The 19,164-nt window shown below is 27.4% G+C and overlaps 1 protein-coding gene across 3 annotated transcripts in view; it reads right to left on the bottom strand.

Moving 5' to 3' along the window:
- LOC111639059 overlaps positions 1-18,560 on the bottom strand; it is a 23,922-nt gene extending 5,362 nt beyond the window's left edge. The window contains exons 1-2 of one of the 3 annotated variants that reach the window (XM_023384829.1): positions 18,543-18,560; positions 16,851-16,908 (exon numbers count right to left, since the gene is read on the bottom strand). The gene's annotated coding sequence lies outside the window, so the exon portion shown is untranslated. Of the gene's footprint in view, positions 1-2,448; positions 2,509-16,850; positions 16,909-18,538 lie in introns of those variants that run through there. The other 2 variants (XM_023384828.1, XM_023384832.1) reach the window with 2 other exon arrangements.
- Positions 18,561-19,164: the final 604 nt, after the last annotated feature.

Below are 19,164 nucleotides of genomic sequence, written 5' to 3'. Positions count from 1 at the left end.
TATGTAACCTTATCGAACAGCTGTATATTTAAAAATAAAAAAATTATTTAGAATTTATTTTAGAAATACTTCATAGTAATACTTAATAGCTTAGGGTCTCGCGTTAGGGTCTATAGCTTAGGATCTCACATGCTATGGGGTCCTAAGCTATAGACGTTAGTACTTATGGGGAATAGTGTAGGTGTTGGATTCTTCACAAACAAGGGACGCTTAAGTTTCCTTTATTCTGATTATATTGTTTAGATCATCCTCCCAGACTACCCAGAGCAAAATCTTAGTTAAGCTACTACTCACATATTTTATTATTTGATGAAAGCGAAGGGCTTATTATATGTTACAGCTTAGAGCTATAAAAAGTCTAAGTCTGGCTCTGTAGAGAATATATAAGTTTTAATTAATATTCTTTTATAAAAGTTAAATTGTATAATATAAATATTTTATAAAAGTTATATTGCTCATGTTTATTTTTAAAAGATAATTTATATTTTCAAATCTGACATAGGCTATTAATCATTTATGACAATGCTTCAGTTAATTTCTATTCTACATAAAAAGTTATAAATCAAGTTTCTTTGAATGATCTAACAATTCAATATGCAGTTACATATAATTTGACTCCGATTATAGTTTTTGTTTTTAATTTATAATAAAATATTGNGTGTTTCAGGCTTAAATTTTATAAATTAATTCTATAACAATTCAAAGAATATTTAATTAAAATGTTTTTTCCCTAAAAACAAAATGCATATTTATTATTGTTTAATTCTTGTATAAATTAAGTCGTCTTTATGAAAGCAAGATGCGTAGAAATGATATGAAGTTTACAAATGATAATTTCATATGCAGAAAGTATGCATGATTCCAATAAGAATCAACTAATTTTCCATAAAACACCTACGCTTCTGTATAACATAAACAAAGGTTAAAATGTTGAAATTTGATCATTTGCATAAAACTGCGAAAATCAAGATCGAAATCGTTATTTGTTTAATTAAATCTGCACCTTTTCATTTCTGCGATGATATAAATGTAATGCGCTGTAATTCATGAGATTTTAATGAAGTTTATAACGCTATAATTTTCATTGAATATCTAAATTAAATATGATAATATTATTTCCTAAGAATATTCGTGAGTCCTTTTTTGTCAAGATAACTAGTTACATGATTGATGATCTCAGCAGGTGAAGAGAAAAATGAAATATTGTAAAAAATTAATTTTTTATGTTTGGCATAAATATTTCACCTTTAATCTGTTTATATATATATATATANTAATACTTAATAGCTTAGGGTCTCGCGTTAGGGTCTATAGCTTAGGATCTCACATGCTATGGGGTCCTAAGCTATAGACGTTAGTACTTATGGGGAATAGTGTAGGTGTTGGATTCTTCACAAACAAGGGACGCTTAAGTTTCCTTTATTCTGATTATATTGTTTAGATCATCCTCCCAGACTACCCAGAGCAAAATCTTAGTTAAGCTACTACTCACATATTTTATTATTTGATGAAAGCGAAGGGCTTATTATATGTTACAGCTTAGAGCTATAAAAAGTCTAAGTCTAGCTCTGTAGAGAATATATAAGTTTTAATTAATATTCTTTTATAAAAGTTAAATTGTATAATATAAATATTTTATAAAAGTTATATTGCTCATGTTTATTTTTAAAAGATAATTTATATTTTCAAATCTGACATAGGCTATTAATCATTTATGACAATGCTTCAGTTAATTTCTATTCTACATAAAAAGTTATAAATCAAGTTTCTTTGAATGATCTAACAATTCAATATGCAGTTACATATAATTTGACTCCGATTATAGTTTTTGTTTTTAATTTATAATAAAATATTGATATTCATTAAGCAAATACTTCATATCGCAGACAAAAATCTATTAATCAAAAGTGAAAAATATTATTTTTGCTAGGAAAAAAAAAACATTTTTATCGGTATTCAAAGATTGATAAGATGAAAACCTAGAGTTAATGGCCCCTCTTTTTTTTTTATTAATAATGACGATAAAATTAGAACTTATTCTATCGAAAATGATTCTATTTAAGATAAGTGTTTTAGAAATTGGACTCTGATTTTTTTCCAGATTTTACTGTAAAAAGTATGAAATTTCTTGGAAAAAATCGAATATTTTTCATATTTATAGTTTTATTGATTGAAGTTTTTGAAAAACTACACAAATTTTCAATTTAAAAAATAATTTTCAACGTGGAAATAAATTCTTTTACAATGGCAACATAAAATAAGGAGAAAAATTGCAAATTAAATTAGTAATATCAGGTTATCTTGTGAAAAAAAAATAAGCAAAACATGTTTTGATGAAATGCATTAATTATCAATTTATGATTTCAGATGATATTGATAATAATTAGTTTAAAGATATTAAAAAATAAAATTGTTTATCAAATAATTAATTTTTTAGAAAGATTTAACCTGTTTTATGGTCATTTAAATATCGAACTTCAGCGTACACAAAGAAAAATTTTTTAATTTAATATTATTCACATGTTAAGTATGGCCATCCCCTGGCCTTCCGAACCCTTGTAATCCGAACAACTCCTATTCTTTTAACTAAAATAACATCAACTGTATTCCTGTATCTCACGTGTAAACATAAATCATGTGTTGTGAGCATTGCTACTCATTCTTTCTGTGACCCTATTTGACTTAACAATTCTAACCTCTATTTGCTGCTGTAAAGTATCTTACAATAGTAAAAAAAAATTGCTTCAAAACGTAAGCATTATAACCTTATTATTATACCTCGTTAATCCGAACATCCAAAATACCACAGGTTTCAATTAGTTCGGATTAGCGCGACCGCTTTAAATTATTAAACATCATCTAATTTAAATTCATAAATTGTCAAACAGGCTGTAGAAATTAAATTCCGAATACTGTATTTTCAAAATAAATTAATTTTAAGTAGATTATTAGTCAAATTTTAGTTTAAACAGGCCGTCAAATTAAGGGGATATTCTAATTTCGGTTTTAAAAAATGATTGCAAGATAGCATTATAGGAAGTGTGTTACTAATTCATCTAAATCTGACATTTTTTAGGGTGCATCAATCCTTTGCCATTTTATCGCTCAACCCAAATTTTATTTTAAAACCTTAAAAAATAAAATAAAATAAAATAAAATAATAATAATAATAATGTCGTATTGCAAGTTTATAGCGAGCTTTTTAAACTTAATTTCTTTAATTCAAATATTTTTTCTTGGAAAAAGATGACGAAATAAGGTCAGTATTATCTTATAACTTATCCTGGTTAAGAATGGCATCATAGATTGATGAATAAGTTAATGTGACGTCATTTACAGATAATTTTCTCTGCACGGTGTGATCGTACCATCGAACACGTGAGTATGTAACCTTATCGAACAGCTGATGATGTCAAAGATCGTTCATTAATTGATAAAGTATCTCTGAAACATTAACGAAATGCATTTAATCTACTTAACATTTGTTAGGTAGATTTTCTTCAAGATTTCATACAAAATTTTCATTTGGAAAAGTCAAAATTATTAAATAAATTACAGATTTATAAAGTTTGCAAAACAAAAAAGGACTAATTATAGCCAGGATTTTTATTAATAAATTTTAACAAATTGTTCTTTTATAACTGTATAAAAAATTTTAATATCTTATATATAATATTGTAAAATTATATACAGGATATAGGCTTATTATTATTTTATTTTTTTCGTATAAAGATTTATATATTAAAAAGTTGAAAATCAACTTGCAGTAATTTTCGTATATGCTACAGCATGTGTAGGATGTCGAGGGCAATGTAACCAGATGTTTTATTGCATGCTTTTTAGTTTGTGAAATTTTTTGAAAACATTGTTTATCATTGAGAACTGTGTATTTAGAATATGACGATGAAATTAGGCTAAATATATGCAGTATTACGATGGTTACGATATCAAATATCATATATTCAATTTACTTTATCAATCGTTTTATTCAATTAAAAATTTTCTCAAATGTTTAGAACGAAAGTAGATAGCCTATGGTTTTTATCAACATTTGCGTCATAGCATCGTTATAAATGTAAAAAAATAAACAGATTACCCGTTTGATATTTACCACGAATTTCTGACTGAGAAACTTTCTCACAGGTTAATAAGTTTTTCTACTTTTCTATTAATTTATTCGCTTGTCAACAGAAATGTTAAAATGCTAATGTATGTTATGGCTGACATGTTTTGTTGGCTTTGACTGACTTGCTGTTAATACAGTGTAAGTGGAAGCGACTAGATGAAAGTGTTTATTAACCTGCGAGCGAGTTATAAACATATACATCAGTCTGCGTGATGAATATTAAACAAAAATAATGCGTTACGTTTCGGATTTGTAACTTTATTACTACGTAATTTCCGCTTTTCACAAAATAAATGTAATGTTTACTATTTTAAATATTTAATCTTAGATTTTTTTCTAAACAAACGAGCTACAAATCAATACAAATGGTTTTAAATATTAAAAAATATATATATATTCTAAAACTAAATTATTTATTATTTAAAATAAATTTTAATTGGAGATAAAATTATTTATTTAGTTTCTAGAATTTTTATAATTGTCATGCTACATTAATTAAACTTACAAGAGTAGCCTAAAGTTTGTATAATAATGTAATAATGTAGAAATTATATTTTTAATTATAAAGATTAAAAAACCTAATTAAAAGTAAAACATGAAGCTAAATAATCCAAGTGTATATTCTAGTAAGTTAATACTGTATTTATAAATACATAGGATAGCATTATTTCTGATTTAGTTTTAAAAATTTTTGATTGTAGAATGTATAGATAATCAATAATAAAATATGAATACTTATTTTATGTAAAATTTTATTATTAGCATATAAAAGGAAAATACAGTGTAATTGTTCGTTTAAAATCTGAAGATAATTTTGTCACTTTCCCTTTATAGTGATTGTGATCTTTGATCTAGAATAACTTAAATGTCATAAGACCATCGGTTTTTCCTTAAAATTGAATATATACTATCAAACCACGTTCTTCTTCTATACTAAAATAAGCTTCTATATTATTAATTTCCAGGTTTTAAAATGCTTAACAGATAACCTTTCGCCAATGTTCATCTTTAGGAAACTCGTTAGAGAAGGTCGTGCAATGAGGTCGCTGCGCTTTCGAAAGTACGATTTTAATAATTTTCTAGCTTTGATCATTTGTATTTAAACAAGATTAAACTTTCAATTAAATAAATAAATATCATTTTAAATATGAAAATTACGGAGAAATTAATTTATAATTCTTATCTAAAATTTTCTATACACATATAGTTATTCTATTTATAAATGAGTTAGGATCAGAATACTTAATTATAAATTGATTTAGACAGAAATGTTCTGATACCAGTATTTGTTTAAATAAAATTTATCCATTAGAAAACTCTTTACATAAAAAAACTTATAATTGAGTTAATAACAAAAGCTGATGTCATTCTTCTTAAAATTGATTAATATGTAGGCTATGTCATTTATGATATATTTATCCAATTTTCAGAAAAAAGCAATTGAAAATTATATACCAATTAATAGTAATAATATCGTAATTGCTCTTTGAATATTGAATAAATATATATATTTCAATTACTCGGCTTTTTTCAATGGGAAAGAAACGAACCTTTCTTTGGCTTCTCCTTTGAAATATATCTGATTATAAAAGTAAATTGATCAATTGGATTATATGAAATATGGAATCAATTACTCTTGAAAATTATGATTCTTGATATACAGTATTATTTGATTATTTACTTTTTGCTCTTAAAGTAATAAGCGCATCACATATTTGGTATGAAAAATAGTAAATTTTCTCTGATTACGGCTTTCATATACAGCATTCTTAAATGACAAATTTCATATATATTCGTAAATGATATCTTCTAAAAATTGTATAATTCATTTAAGTATTTTAAAACAAGTAAAAAATTGTTACTAAATTTTTTAGAATATGTGTATTAGAATTTTTTGAGCGATAAGTTAAGAGATTACCGTAGAGATAAATCTTTTTATATATTTTTTACCAGTATCTACTCCATATATAGGCTTATTTGTTTCATTACTGCTGTATTAATTATTTAATGATATACCATGATTTGTTTATTATATAAGAGTCTAAGCTCTTCAGATCTTAATGCAATTTTGCTGAGAGAATTATTCATGAAATATCTTTTCGATAAAAATTATTATTCTTTTTTTCTATAATTTTGTTTTCTTTAAACCATGCATTTATAGTAACTTCAATAGATTATAGTTAGTTCAGAGAAAAGAAATATTGACTGATATAATAAGAAAATAAAAATCGCATTTTCTTATTTTTTTCCTGGACTCCAGGATAAAATTTTATTTAATTTGAAGGCTATTTTTAGAGAAAATTTGCCAAATAACAAGAAAAACCTGGGTAAGATAGAAGATCAACATTTAAATCAATAAATATCGTGTATAAAAAAAATGATATTAATGATTTGTAATTTGTTGAAATTATGACAGAGTAAAACGTGATTTAGTAAAATAGACTTATTTATTAAAAACTATGCTTCATTTTACATTTTATAATATCTTCTTAATCAAAAGTAGTAATAATTAATATAAGATACAGGATAATTTCGAATTCGGACAAAATATGCATCAAGAAAACTACCAGTTAATTCGTATGTGTTTTAAACACTTATTTATATTTCATCAGAATGTTTAGAGAAGATTTTCAAAAACAATGGATTCTCCAGAAACCGCATCATTTTAATTGTAACGGCTTATTTTATTAAAACACTCACACATCACTACAATAAAACGTTTACCAGGAACTGAGCACCGTGATATTAGAACACGTCCATTTTTAAGGAATAAGACACAATGAATAGTTGAAATAGAACGAGTTGTAGCAGGAAAATTTTTTTTATTGAGAAAAATTTATTCGCCAGACAGACATTAGAAAAAGAACTTAATGTTTCACAGAAAAATATTGATTTATTTTTAATTTTGTGGTTGTAACTTGCAGTTTGTTCAGATAAATGTTTCTGAGTAAGAAAAACCCTCACAGTTTCTCATTACTTAAGACTTCGAACTCGATTAAATTGCTAATGAACTTGAATATTAATTAGAAAACGAAGGACGTAACTACACTGTTAGATTAACATAATGAAATAATTTTAAATAAAATATCACCGAAAATCTTCGTGAAGCGATCGATCGTGGTAAAGCGCTGCGTTATACAGTATTTTCTGTAATCTTAGTATGAAAAACTAAGATTATGTTTCTGCAAATACATTTTTAATTATGATACTATACAGAGAGAGAGAGAGAGATATAGCCAGAAAACAGCACGGCACTTAAATAAAAAATTTTATATAATAAATTAATAAAAAATTGTAGCTCAATAAATAAAAAATTCAATTTATTGGGCTGCAATTTGAAAGAAATTGTAGACCTATAAATTCCCACTGTCGTCCGTCCGTCTGTCTGTCTTTCCGTAATCTCGAGAACAGAGTTGAATACATAAGCATTGAGACCAGATACGAAAAGTTTAGGGACAGGACATCCCGATTAACTATATACGAGTTTTTGATACAAAGTGGAAGTCACGTTATTTCAATTCAAAGTTTTCCCTTGAAAGGAGTTGGCTAGATGGCCGGTACGACTCCTTTGCTAAAGGAAAAGTATGATGTACAGGGGCAAGACATTACTAATTTGAGGTGGCGAGCATATATTTTAAATTAAATAAATTTAAAATATGATTAAAAATTGCAGCCCGACATTGTGACGATATCACAATAAATAATTGCTCGTATTTATAAATTTTTCATTACGCTTGTAAAACGGATCTTCTATATAATAATAAAATAATTGAAACTAAACTAATTTAGTAATTACACTATTAAACTATTAAGTTATCTTTTAGTTGCATTTATTCTTATTAAAAATAAAACAACACTCGTAATCCCGAAGAAAAAATTTTCCTTTAATTTTAGAAGAAAATATTATTGTCATAATAAATAAAAATTCAAAATGCATTAATAGTTTTTATAAATTTAAACAAACAATAATCAATTAACTTTTCATTAAACAATGTAATCAGCTAAAATCTAAAATCTAAAAGCTTTATATATGTTTTTGTATTATAAAGCTTTAATACTGAATTTATATTAAAGCTTAATAAGTTGAATTCTGAATTATGATTTTTACTGTTTTAGTTGAGATTAGAGTTGTTTCTTATTCAAATTCAAAATACATTAATTAAAACTTTATGGAGTTTCATTTTCAAAGTATTCTCTCAATGTAATTCTAGAAATTGTTTTTCTTCTCGCATAGTAATTGAATTTTGTGAAAATAAAGGATATCTAAAGCCCGATTACAACGTGGCCCTCTGGAATTTCAATAATGTTTGTGTGGTACAGATATTTATTGAGCAAAAGCATACAGCGTGCTTCTCAAACGTTCTCATGAAAATCGGAGATGAAAAACCTCGAAGGATTTATCGAGTAAGTTTTGCTGAACCTTTCACCGAAGAGCATGCTTCGATGGCATCGTGCTTTACTCCTATTTGTGAGATTGCTAATTCGTGCCTTCATGAGTATGGTAACATTTAAATATATTAATTTTAAAGATAATTTTCGTGTCTGAATTTTATTTTTTAAACGCAAGAAATTTTTCTGCAGAAGGTAAAACATTTTGTTTTTGGCATTGCGTGATTTCTTATTCTCAGCGTGCTGGTAAATATCTGCTAAATATGTTAGTCACGAACAAGTTTTATTTAAAAAAAAAAAAAGTTGAAAAACTTTTACAGTTTTTCTTCCAGGAAAATATTACTTTTTTCAGTTCGGATCACTTGATAAAATTGATTATTGAAAACCNTCTCATGAAAATCGGAGATGAAAAACCTCGAAGGATTTATCGAGTAAGTTTTGCTGAACCTTTCACCGAAGAGCATGCTTCGATGGCATCGTGCTTTACTCCTATTTGTGAGATTGCTAATTCGTGCCTTCATGAGTATGGTAACATTTAAATATATTAATTTTAAAGATAATTTTCGTGTCTGAATTTTATTTTTTAAACGCAAGAAATTTTTCTGCAGAAGGTAAAACATTTTGTTTTTGGCATTGCGTGATTTCTTATTCTCAGCGTGCTGGTAAATATCTGCTAAATAAGTTAGTGTCAAGAACAAGCTTTTATTTTTAAAAAAAAAAGTTGAAAAACTTTTACAGTTTTTCTTCCAGGAAAATATTACTTTTTTCAGTTCGGATCACTTGATAAAATTGATTATTGAAAACCACTCAGCTACTAGTCACGTCATCTTTTTAAATATTTTCGTATTAATTTAATAAAAATTTTATTGAGGTCTTTTTCTTTATCATTTAACATTGCTTTATAAGGGCACGCTATCAATGGAAATTCCGACAAAGTGACCCTATGACAAATTCCAAGATTCAAAAAACAAGATGTTGAAAATGTTTTGATCTTTGTTTTATACAATTATGATTTACAATTAAAATTATTATGAATGTCGACGTTAAACTTGTAAAATAGAATGCATCTTCAGTACAGTAAGAGGCGAGTCTATTTGTCTATTTGCTTACAAATAACATTACTAGACACAGTAACTTTGCTAATTTTATTTTTAGCCAATTTATCTATTAATTGAAAAATTGACTTAAAATAAAATTACCGATGCATCTTCCTTCGATATATATATATACTTTGATATGTTTAAACGTTATAAATATATAAAATTATATGAAAATCTTTTTACACCACTGGCATTACAGATACAAAAGCAAATGGTTTTAGTAAAATAACAACGATAATGTTAATAATTACATTTATAAGACGAATTAAAGTGCTGGTCGATGGTATTGGAATATCGCAGAAATTTGTATAATAATCTGTAAACATAAAAAAATGTTGTAAAAAAAGAACGAAGAATAGAGCTTTTTGTAAGCTTATACTGTACATGTTCACAGATAAAGCTTTTCATTTGAAAAAGTGCTGATAAATCTTCTCCTTTGTTTTTGTGGCTCAGAATTCGTATTTCTATCGCTACTTAAAGGCTGTTGTATAACAATAAGAAATAGACTTAATAAACTAACTGTAATTAAAGACAAACTGACAAAGTTAAAAGATAAGACTATGTGTACCGGAATGAATATTGAGTGTTATCGAATAAGACTGGTGAACATATAATATGCACTCCCAAAGTGACACATTTAAACAATTAAGTACTCTAGTACTCGACATGTAATATGATTATATTTATTTTTCGCTGTATTTTCCATAATACTAATTAGTAATTATAATATTTTTATTGTAACTTTTTAATATGAAACAGAAGTTAAGAAAGATCATTCCTATAAATTAGATAACATACAGTAGAACCCCTCTAGTCCGCCCTCGGCTAGTCCGTCACTCCGGTTAATCCCACCGTGGTCTGAGTCGAGAAACTTGTCCCGACTCGTCAGTGACTCAACGTCCGTGGAGTTCTTCTGTGTTCGTTACAGTAGAGGAGAAGGTGGTATTATGGAACACTGCGGGTATTATGGAACCACCCCATTTCGAACTGATAATAAAGGCGAACTGTAGCGGAATGTGACTGAACTGAACTAGGCAGACATCCATAGCAAGGGGAAAACCCGTTTTACTTCAGTTAAACGGTTGTCCGCATTTAATCAGCAAATTTGTTTTTTACAAAATTCGCAAGTTTTGAATGCTAAGTGAATTTAATTATTTTAAAAATATAAATCGTGTAGTGTAGGTTCACTGGTGCATGTATTCCGTTCCAGAGACTTAGGGGTACATATTAATCTGTGTGATGTTCATGTTTTTTAAATTTTTGTCTTGACAGACATAAGTTAATTCAAGATGGCGATGCGTGAAATATGGACCCCATTGGTGCTTTTACAGTAATATGGAACTCAACTCCTCCGAACTCTCTCTTTGCAATCAGACATTCGTCCGGAGCAATTTGGGGAAAAGACACTAGGTAGAAAGTCTGAAAATATCGAAAAAGAGCTGCTGGAATATATATTGTTGATGGAGGTCATATTTTTCTATTATAAAAGCATTCATTCGATAAAATACATTGGAGTAAATAATTTTGTAATTATTTAACATTTTTTGTCCTTTCCTATTTGTTTTTGGCTACATTAAAGCATTTTTTTGAAAATATACAGTAAGGTTCCATATTACCACCCGATTTTCTCTAAGCCTACTTTCGGACTTTTTGTACAAAAGCCTTCAAAAACCATACTTATAGTTACACTAGCGAAAAATCCAATTAGGAACATTTAGATTACTAGTTACCAGTACTTTTCGCACAAAAAATGTGGGTATAGTTATGATACCTTGTTTACAATTCACTAAAATGTAATTGGGGTTCCATAATACCACCTTCTCCTCTATATGTTTTACATTGTGTGTACGTGTACAGTTTTGTGTGTGTTTTCAATATGTCAGGAGTGAAACGTAAACACGTTACTCTTTCATTAAATGAAAAATTAACAGTGCTGTAAAGACTGGATAAAGGGAAGATTGTTTATTTTACTTTTTTCTGATAATCCGACCTTTTTTGAGTTCCGACCATACCCCCAGTCCCAAAGGTGACGGATTAGAGGGGTTCTACTGTAAATGACATGAAAAGTATATGAATTTTTTCAATTTATATTAATACTGTTAAGTTTTTTAATGCTGCTTTTATATTCAATGTAGTTTATCATAATTGGGCTGCAATTTGAAAAACTGTAGACCTATAAATTCCCACTGTCGTCCGTCCGTTCGTCTGTCTTTCCTTAATCTTTAGAATAGTGTTAGATAGATGAAATCCAAGACCAGAAAGGAAACTTTAGTGGCTGTAGTCCTCGATTAGCTATATATGAATGTCTGATACAAACCGAAGGTCACGTTATTTCAATTCAAATCTTTCCCTTAAAACGAGTTGGCTAGATGATCGGAATGAATCTATTCTTAAAGGAAAAGTATAATGTATAGGGGCAGAACAAATACTAGTAATTTGAGTTGGAGATCATATATTTTAAATTAATGAAATTAAAAATACGATTAAAAATTTCAGCTCGGCATTGTGACGATGTCACAATAAATAATTTTTCGTTTTTTTTAAAAATCAAATTCTTTAATACAGTATATATCCTAAAACAAAAGCACAAATTGTTGTAAATGTGTATACCAAAATAATTGTATTTAAATTTTAATGGAAATGAAATAACTTTAATCCAGAAGCACATCGCTGCAAGCGGGCTTGTAGGGTGTGCACCACAAGTGGGAGCGAAAAACATTCTTAATTAAGTGTCTGTTTTCAATTATGAAATGACCAAAATAAAGGTACATTAAAAATAAAATTGCGAGTTCCAACGGTCCAATTGCATTATATATTTATATGAATTTACAGTATTGCACGATGAAGTGTGCGCGAAGTGAGTGGTCTGGTGGTGAGTTTCTCCTCCGGCAAAGAATAATAAACTTGTACAGAGTAGTATATAACAACGTTGCTAGAGTTCATACATCCAAATTCAATTCAAATGTGTTTTTGATGGTGATCAAAAAACAAGAATTAACGATACATTTGAATTTAAGTTAATTCGTAAGAGGCACAAAAAATAGGATTCGCACGCGGGCAAAGATATCCAGGATTGTCCAGGATTCTGGAGAATTGTAAAATTTTTGCCAAATTTCGGGAGTTCCCTCTGTGAAGAGTTGGCAACTGAAGTTAAGATACAGTCGACCCCCTATAAGACTGTTGATTTTTCCGTTTTATATGAATTCCATGTTGTACGAGTCACTTAGATTTTACAAATACGTGTGCCGGGCTGTGAACGGCTCACATATTTGTAAAATCTAAGTGACTCGTACAACATGGAATTCAGATAAAACGGAAAAATCAACAATCTTATAGGGGGTCGACTGTATTGTTAACTGTAATCATGACGTGTGACCAGCTATCAATTTTATATATCTCGAGCGCAGATCGAATAATGCCTATATAACAATTTCCACTCAAATCTTTCAATTACAATAACTTTTACAAAATTTTACAATTACAAGATTTTAATTTAGTAGTCTATCTATTTTTTCCTGAGTATGATTTATGTAGTTTACTAGCTTTATATGTTAAATATTAATTAATTACAATTTCAAAACATAGAGATTATTTTGATTGCTGATAAACATCGTATCTTTATTTTATATTTAAGAAGAATTACTCGACAAAGAGAACAGCGAAGTTCGTCCTGTATGTCTAACTTCAATTACGCAAGTAGAAAATAGCAATACGAACGTGTTGAGGATTTGGGATGGTGAGAATTCGTTCACTAAATAATCTCAAAGAACTTGTTTTTAACACTTGTTTGTGTTTGTGTTACTCGCACAACTTGAGACTAAGTATTATGAACGCAGTCTAGTGGTAAATGTAGACTATAAAGGCTACATTTACTAAGTCTAATTAGCACTAGTATTACTGATTTCCAAGATATAGTATTGACAATAATTACATTACAGTCGTGCACAGTAGGCTACTGGTGAGATAAAAAAAAACAGGTGTGAAATGGTTTCTTTCAGCTGTATGGAAAACACGCAGAACATAAACGCACACAAAGTACTTAAATTTTGTAATATGATTTTGGTTAGCCTTAACAAATTCACGTGCATTTCATAAGCCTTAAAATGTTTTTCAAATGATTTTATTATATGAGTATTTGCGATCTATGTGCGGAAAATATTGGTAATCTGCACGAAATATGAAATATGCAATTACAAAGTAAAATTAATTTACGTCTATTTTTCTTTGATTTCTTAGTGGATATTCCATAAAAAATTAATTTGAAAGAAATGATTTGGAAATCGACAAATATATAATGCCAAAAAGAATTTCAAATGGAGTCATTTCTGCTAAAAAGTAAGAGAATGGTTTCAAAGAACTTGAGAAACGGATGTCATCTCGTCCTATCTAAAATCTTGGTCGTATGACCCAGAAAATAAATAAAATTCTAATTTNGACTCTAAATAAAGCATTTTACTTATAACAAATTTACTTAACTATAATATATTATCGTCAAAGAAGAAATAGTTTATTAAAAACAAAGTTGAGATGATCGCAATAATTTATAAACCGTATTTATTTTATATGTAGAATTTATACTTAAAAATATAAAAACTAAAATGAATGTAGAAAAAAATGTCATTATTTAATAAACTTCGATAATTTGGTTAATTATTTTATGAAAATCAATTATATTTGTATGCCTTGATATCGGTTCTAATTATATTTATATATTAATGTATAATTTGTTTTATAAAGAATATGCGGTTTATATATTATATTTTAAGTGCTTTGCTTACTTTTTTACAGAACTCGATATTAAATCAACATCATTAAATAGTGTTACGATTTTATTTTCTGGTTATAAGATTTTATATTTCTCTTGGAATTATACCAAATGTTTTTAAAATCTAAATAGCATTATTTGATAAATCCTGTCTAAGCATTATCATTAATGATTGATTGATAAGTACAAAGTATTATTACATCACGTCTACATGACCAACAACAATTTTGTCTTTTAAGGACAGGCCTGATCTTTAATGAGGTCGACCATGAAGGATGAGGGAAGAAAAAAAACGCTCCGGTTCATTATGGTCATGGAAAATCTGAATTGGATTCAAAACTGGATTCAAAACTGGATTCCCATGCCATAAGCTAGCACTTGGCTATATGACCACTAAATATTGTTATTTACCTCAAGATATAATATCAATATATACAGTAAATAAACAGCATAAGCAATACAAAACTCACATCTGTTGTATAAAATTTTTTTCTTGTTTTGTTTTTCATTACCGTTGATAATTTATATTTTTAAAATCAGCTGTTTATTCATCTTGTGGATGTTTGCTTACTTTTTGTTTTATATTTTTTTAACCTTAATATATAATGATAAGATGATGTAAACATATATTTTACTTACTATAAATAGATATATTTAAAATAACAAAACTTTAACAATTTTAATGCTGTGTCTAGGATCGAGTAGATTAACTGTATTACACTAATCATAATTTGTCTGGTGAATAAAGTAATAACTTGTTCGTTCCAGAAATACAGACAAGAAATCAAGTACTTTTTGCATGGTGTGCAAAACAATCATGTGCAAAACCCGTCTAAAAATCATATGCAAAGAGGAATTAAATGACAGCAAAATGTTAAAATGAGTAATGAGATCAACCCAGACTGTGGTATGGACTGCAATGAACTAAATTAATGCATTAAATGTAATTTATCATCAAATGCACAAAAATATTTCCTCTTAAAAATAATGTGTACGTTCAATGCTTTGCATTTTCATAGTGTTTTAATATTTATTTTTTTTTCTTTTGCATTATTTTTGTATTTTTTGAATTCTTGTGCTATATTTAGCACAAGAATATGCCATATATATACGTAAATCATTATACAATAGATGGAATTTGGAAATGGATAGTTCCAAACAGTAAACCGAATTAAGTATTTCGTTTACATTCTTCGGTCACTGAATACCCCACGTTTCCAGTTAAGTAAAATGTTTTCACGTGACTACTAAATAAGAGTTTTAAACAAAATAAAATTTGCAATATATGTAATAAAAATATCGACTTTACGTGAAGAAGTATTGTTTATATCATTATTTAACTACTGTAAAACTTCGAGAAAATATGTATAACTTATAAATGTAATAAAATAAAAATGTATAAGAAGATATTTTTTTATCTATCTAACTCCATTCTCGAAATTAACGAAGGACAAACAAAGAGACAGATGACAGCGGGAATATATAGGTCTGCAATCCGAAAATTGCAGCTAAACATAGACATTTAAGATATGAAAAACTATAGTAACCTGTTTTATATTGTTTTATCATAGACAACGATTTCTAATGATCCCAGAAATGCGTAATGAGATTTACTGTAATATTATATATTATAGAAACATTTCTTTTTTAAATTCCTTCTTTATCTTTTACTATTTCTTGCAATAAAAAACAAAAATCATGGAAATCGAGAATTCATTTCAATTTCGATACTTGTATCAACTTTTTAGATGAAATAAGTTAAATAAATAAAATTCCATAGGCTGTAAAAAATATTATTCCTCAGTGTTTATGAATAAATTATAATAAACTATATTTAGAAATAATTTGTGTACATTATTTATGATTTGTTCTAAACTTGTTTCAATAAAAAATGTTTTAAAACTTCCTGTCCTGTGGGCACTAAGAGGGCCTTTTTTAGCGAGCCTATTATGGGTTTCGCCAAGTCCATAAGGGAGCGGCCGAATAATGAGGAACGGGCCCAACATATCCGGACGGACCATCCCGAAAAATTCCCGGAGTTTTTCGATCCATCAGGGTTCTATCCCAAATTCCCACAGCGATAAACTGCCACATTAACCACTCGGCCATCCGGTCATAAAGAAATTATTATCAATATAAGCTCAGTCTATTCACGAAATTCAGGAAAATTAACAATTGCAATATGAAGGTAAATATGACTCTAAATAAAGCATTTTACTTATAACAAATTTACTTAACTATAATATATTATCGTCAAAGAAGAAATAGTTTATTAAAAACAAAGTTGAGATGATCGCAATAATTTATAAACCGTATTTATTTTATATGTAGAATTTATACTTAAAAATATAAAAACTAAAATGAATGTAGAAAAAAATGTCATTATTTAATAAACTTCGATAATTTGGTTAATTATTTTATGAAAATCAATTATATTTGTATGCCTTGATATCGGTTCTAATATACTCACCCTCACTTTATGAATTTTTAATACATTCCAGGAAATCACTTTGCTGGAAAATTTTTCTCTGAAAAAAAAATTTATAAATTAAAATTACAAATACCGAAAGAAGGAAACGGCTTGGAAACAATAGAGAGAAGGAAACAATTTGGAAGAACAGAGGGAATGAAACGGGATAAACTTTGAAAAAACAAAGATCTAGATTAATACATAGGGAACAATACTGCTGAAATGCTTATACTTTAAATCTTATAATAGTAAAAAAAATTTTTTTTTCTAATTTTTTCACTCTCTTGAGGTTACAACACGGAGTATTCAGTTTACTTTGATATTTAACAATAAATATTCACGACGTGTATCGCAAATACCTTGAGAGTATAAGACCAATTCGTTCACAGAATTTGAGAAATGTAAATCGTATATTGTAAGATGGTTATTTTAAAACGAAACACTAACACGAATATACGAAATTCCGAACTTAATGCGTTTCTAAAGTGTGTATGAAAGTCAAATGCCCTAAAGTCAAAGAATAGAGTTGCATGTTATGAAGGAAGTTCCGTTCCAAGAGAGATTTAAAAAATAATAATAATAAAGATAAATTTCTTATTGTGGGAGAGAGGTTTTGGTTCTTACAGTGAATATGATACAATGTACAAAACAATACAAATTAGAGCGAATACTATTCGCGAATATTCGAGTTCTGGTTAATATTCGAATTCGAGAAAAGTGATATTTGCTTATCTCTAACAAAAATTGATTTTCAGAAATGGTTTTGCTATTGCTAAAGTCAAAACTGACAGAGTGACAAAAAGTCGAGAATTTATTTTATTTACTTCACAACAGGAAAGAAATAACTTATATGTACAGTGTTTTATAAAATATTATTTGTAAATCAGATTTCACAGTATAATTTTATTGATTTCAGATAAATGAAAAGTCATAATTTAACTGTTAAACAAGTGTTTTTGAACAAGTTTTATAATAACCTCCTACTTTTGGAATAACTCCAATAAAATAATTGCTACTCCAAGCCAAATTAATGTTTCCAATATTAAAATTATTAGCAAATTAAGAAATACTTTCGAATATACAAATCGTCTAATAATTTTTGATAGGATAGGATAATATAAGCTATAACTGATGGAATAAGGCAACGCGACATTATCAAAGGATGCCTCCTTGGATATCGTCCAAGTTATTTATATAGCAGATTGATTTCTTAGAGGATTTTCTGTGAAAACTAGTTTCACAGACACCGGCAAGCTCTTTGGTGGGGTACGAAGCCGCTACCAACTACCAATGTTTTTGTGGTTTTATTCACTAGGCTAGTAGAACAAGGTTTTAATCATCTCAAAATTTAACAATTTATCCATTAAACAATCTCTCAAAAGCATGTTTTTAAATTTAAATTTTATATTAATAGAAGCATTACTGTAAAAGTTATATTAAAATATTTTTTAAACTATTATTCCTGTTTGAAATTTAATAATTTCAAATAGTCCCACTCTAAAATAAACATAATCTAATTCAAATAATATTTATTCATTTTAACTTATTAATTTGAATATAATATTATAAATTGAAATAAATAGTTGGTTTATTTTTCTCTATTTAAGGCATTTTACTAAATCATAAATCATTAAAGTAAATATATTATAAATATAATACATTAAAATGAATATATAAGTATTTGTTACCTACAAATGTCAAAAAAAAACATCCTAATGGGGAAAATAAAGAACTGATAATCAGTTTCCTATATAAATCTTAGAACTCAGATTAAAGTTCAAAAGGAAATCCTTTTTTCTGGGTAAAGTTTGAATTAATATTCTATAACTATATAAGGAAAATATAGTTAAAGAGAAACTTTTAAATGAAAAGTGAATTTTAATTGATAATTATATATTTATAATATAGGAAAATCAAAATACTTTTCAGGAATTAAGATTTTTTTTTTACAATTTTTTATATAATTATAAAGAAGTGTTACTTTGTTGATTATGAACAATCCAAAAGTTACCACTAATTCCACCAATTGACATTTAATATTTATGCATTAATAATAATTATATCAATGCCAATTTGTAAGCTTTTATTCATTTCAATATCCAATTTTAATATTTATATTGGATATTGAATTCAATTAACTTAAACAACTCAAAATTCCAAATTGTTTGATGATACAACTGAACCTTTATTTCACCCTAATTATAATTATGATTATCAATAAAATTAATGTAGCGTTTTCAATTCAAAAGTATCTAACTTAGAAAAAAAAATAATAAAGGATTAAAATAATATTAAATAAATAAAATACAGTAGA

The sequence above is a fragment of the Centruroides sculpturatus genome, unplaced genomic scaffold (genome assembly GCF_000671375.1).
Source record: "Centruroides sculpturatus isolate CEXI.00-Female unplaced genomic scaffold, Cexi_2.0 scaffold1300, whole genome shotgun sequence".
Classification (NCBI taxonomy): domain Eukaryota; kingdom Metazoa; phylum Arthropoda; class Arachnida; order Scorpiones; family Buthidae; genus Centruroides; species Centruroides sculpturatus.
This window is presented reverse-complemented; position numbering and strand designations above follow the sequence as displayed.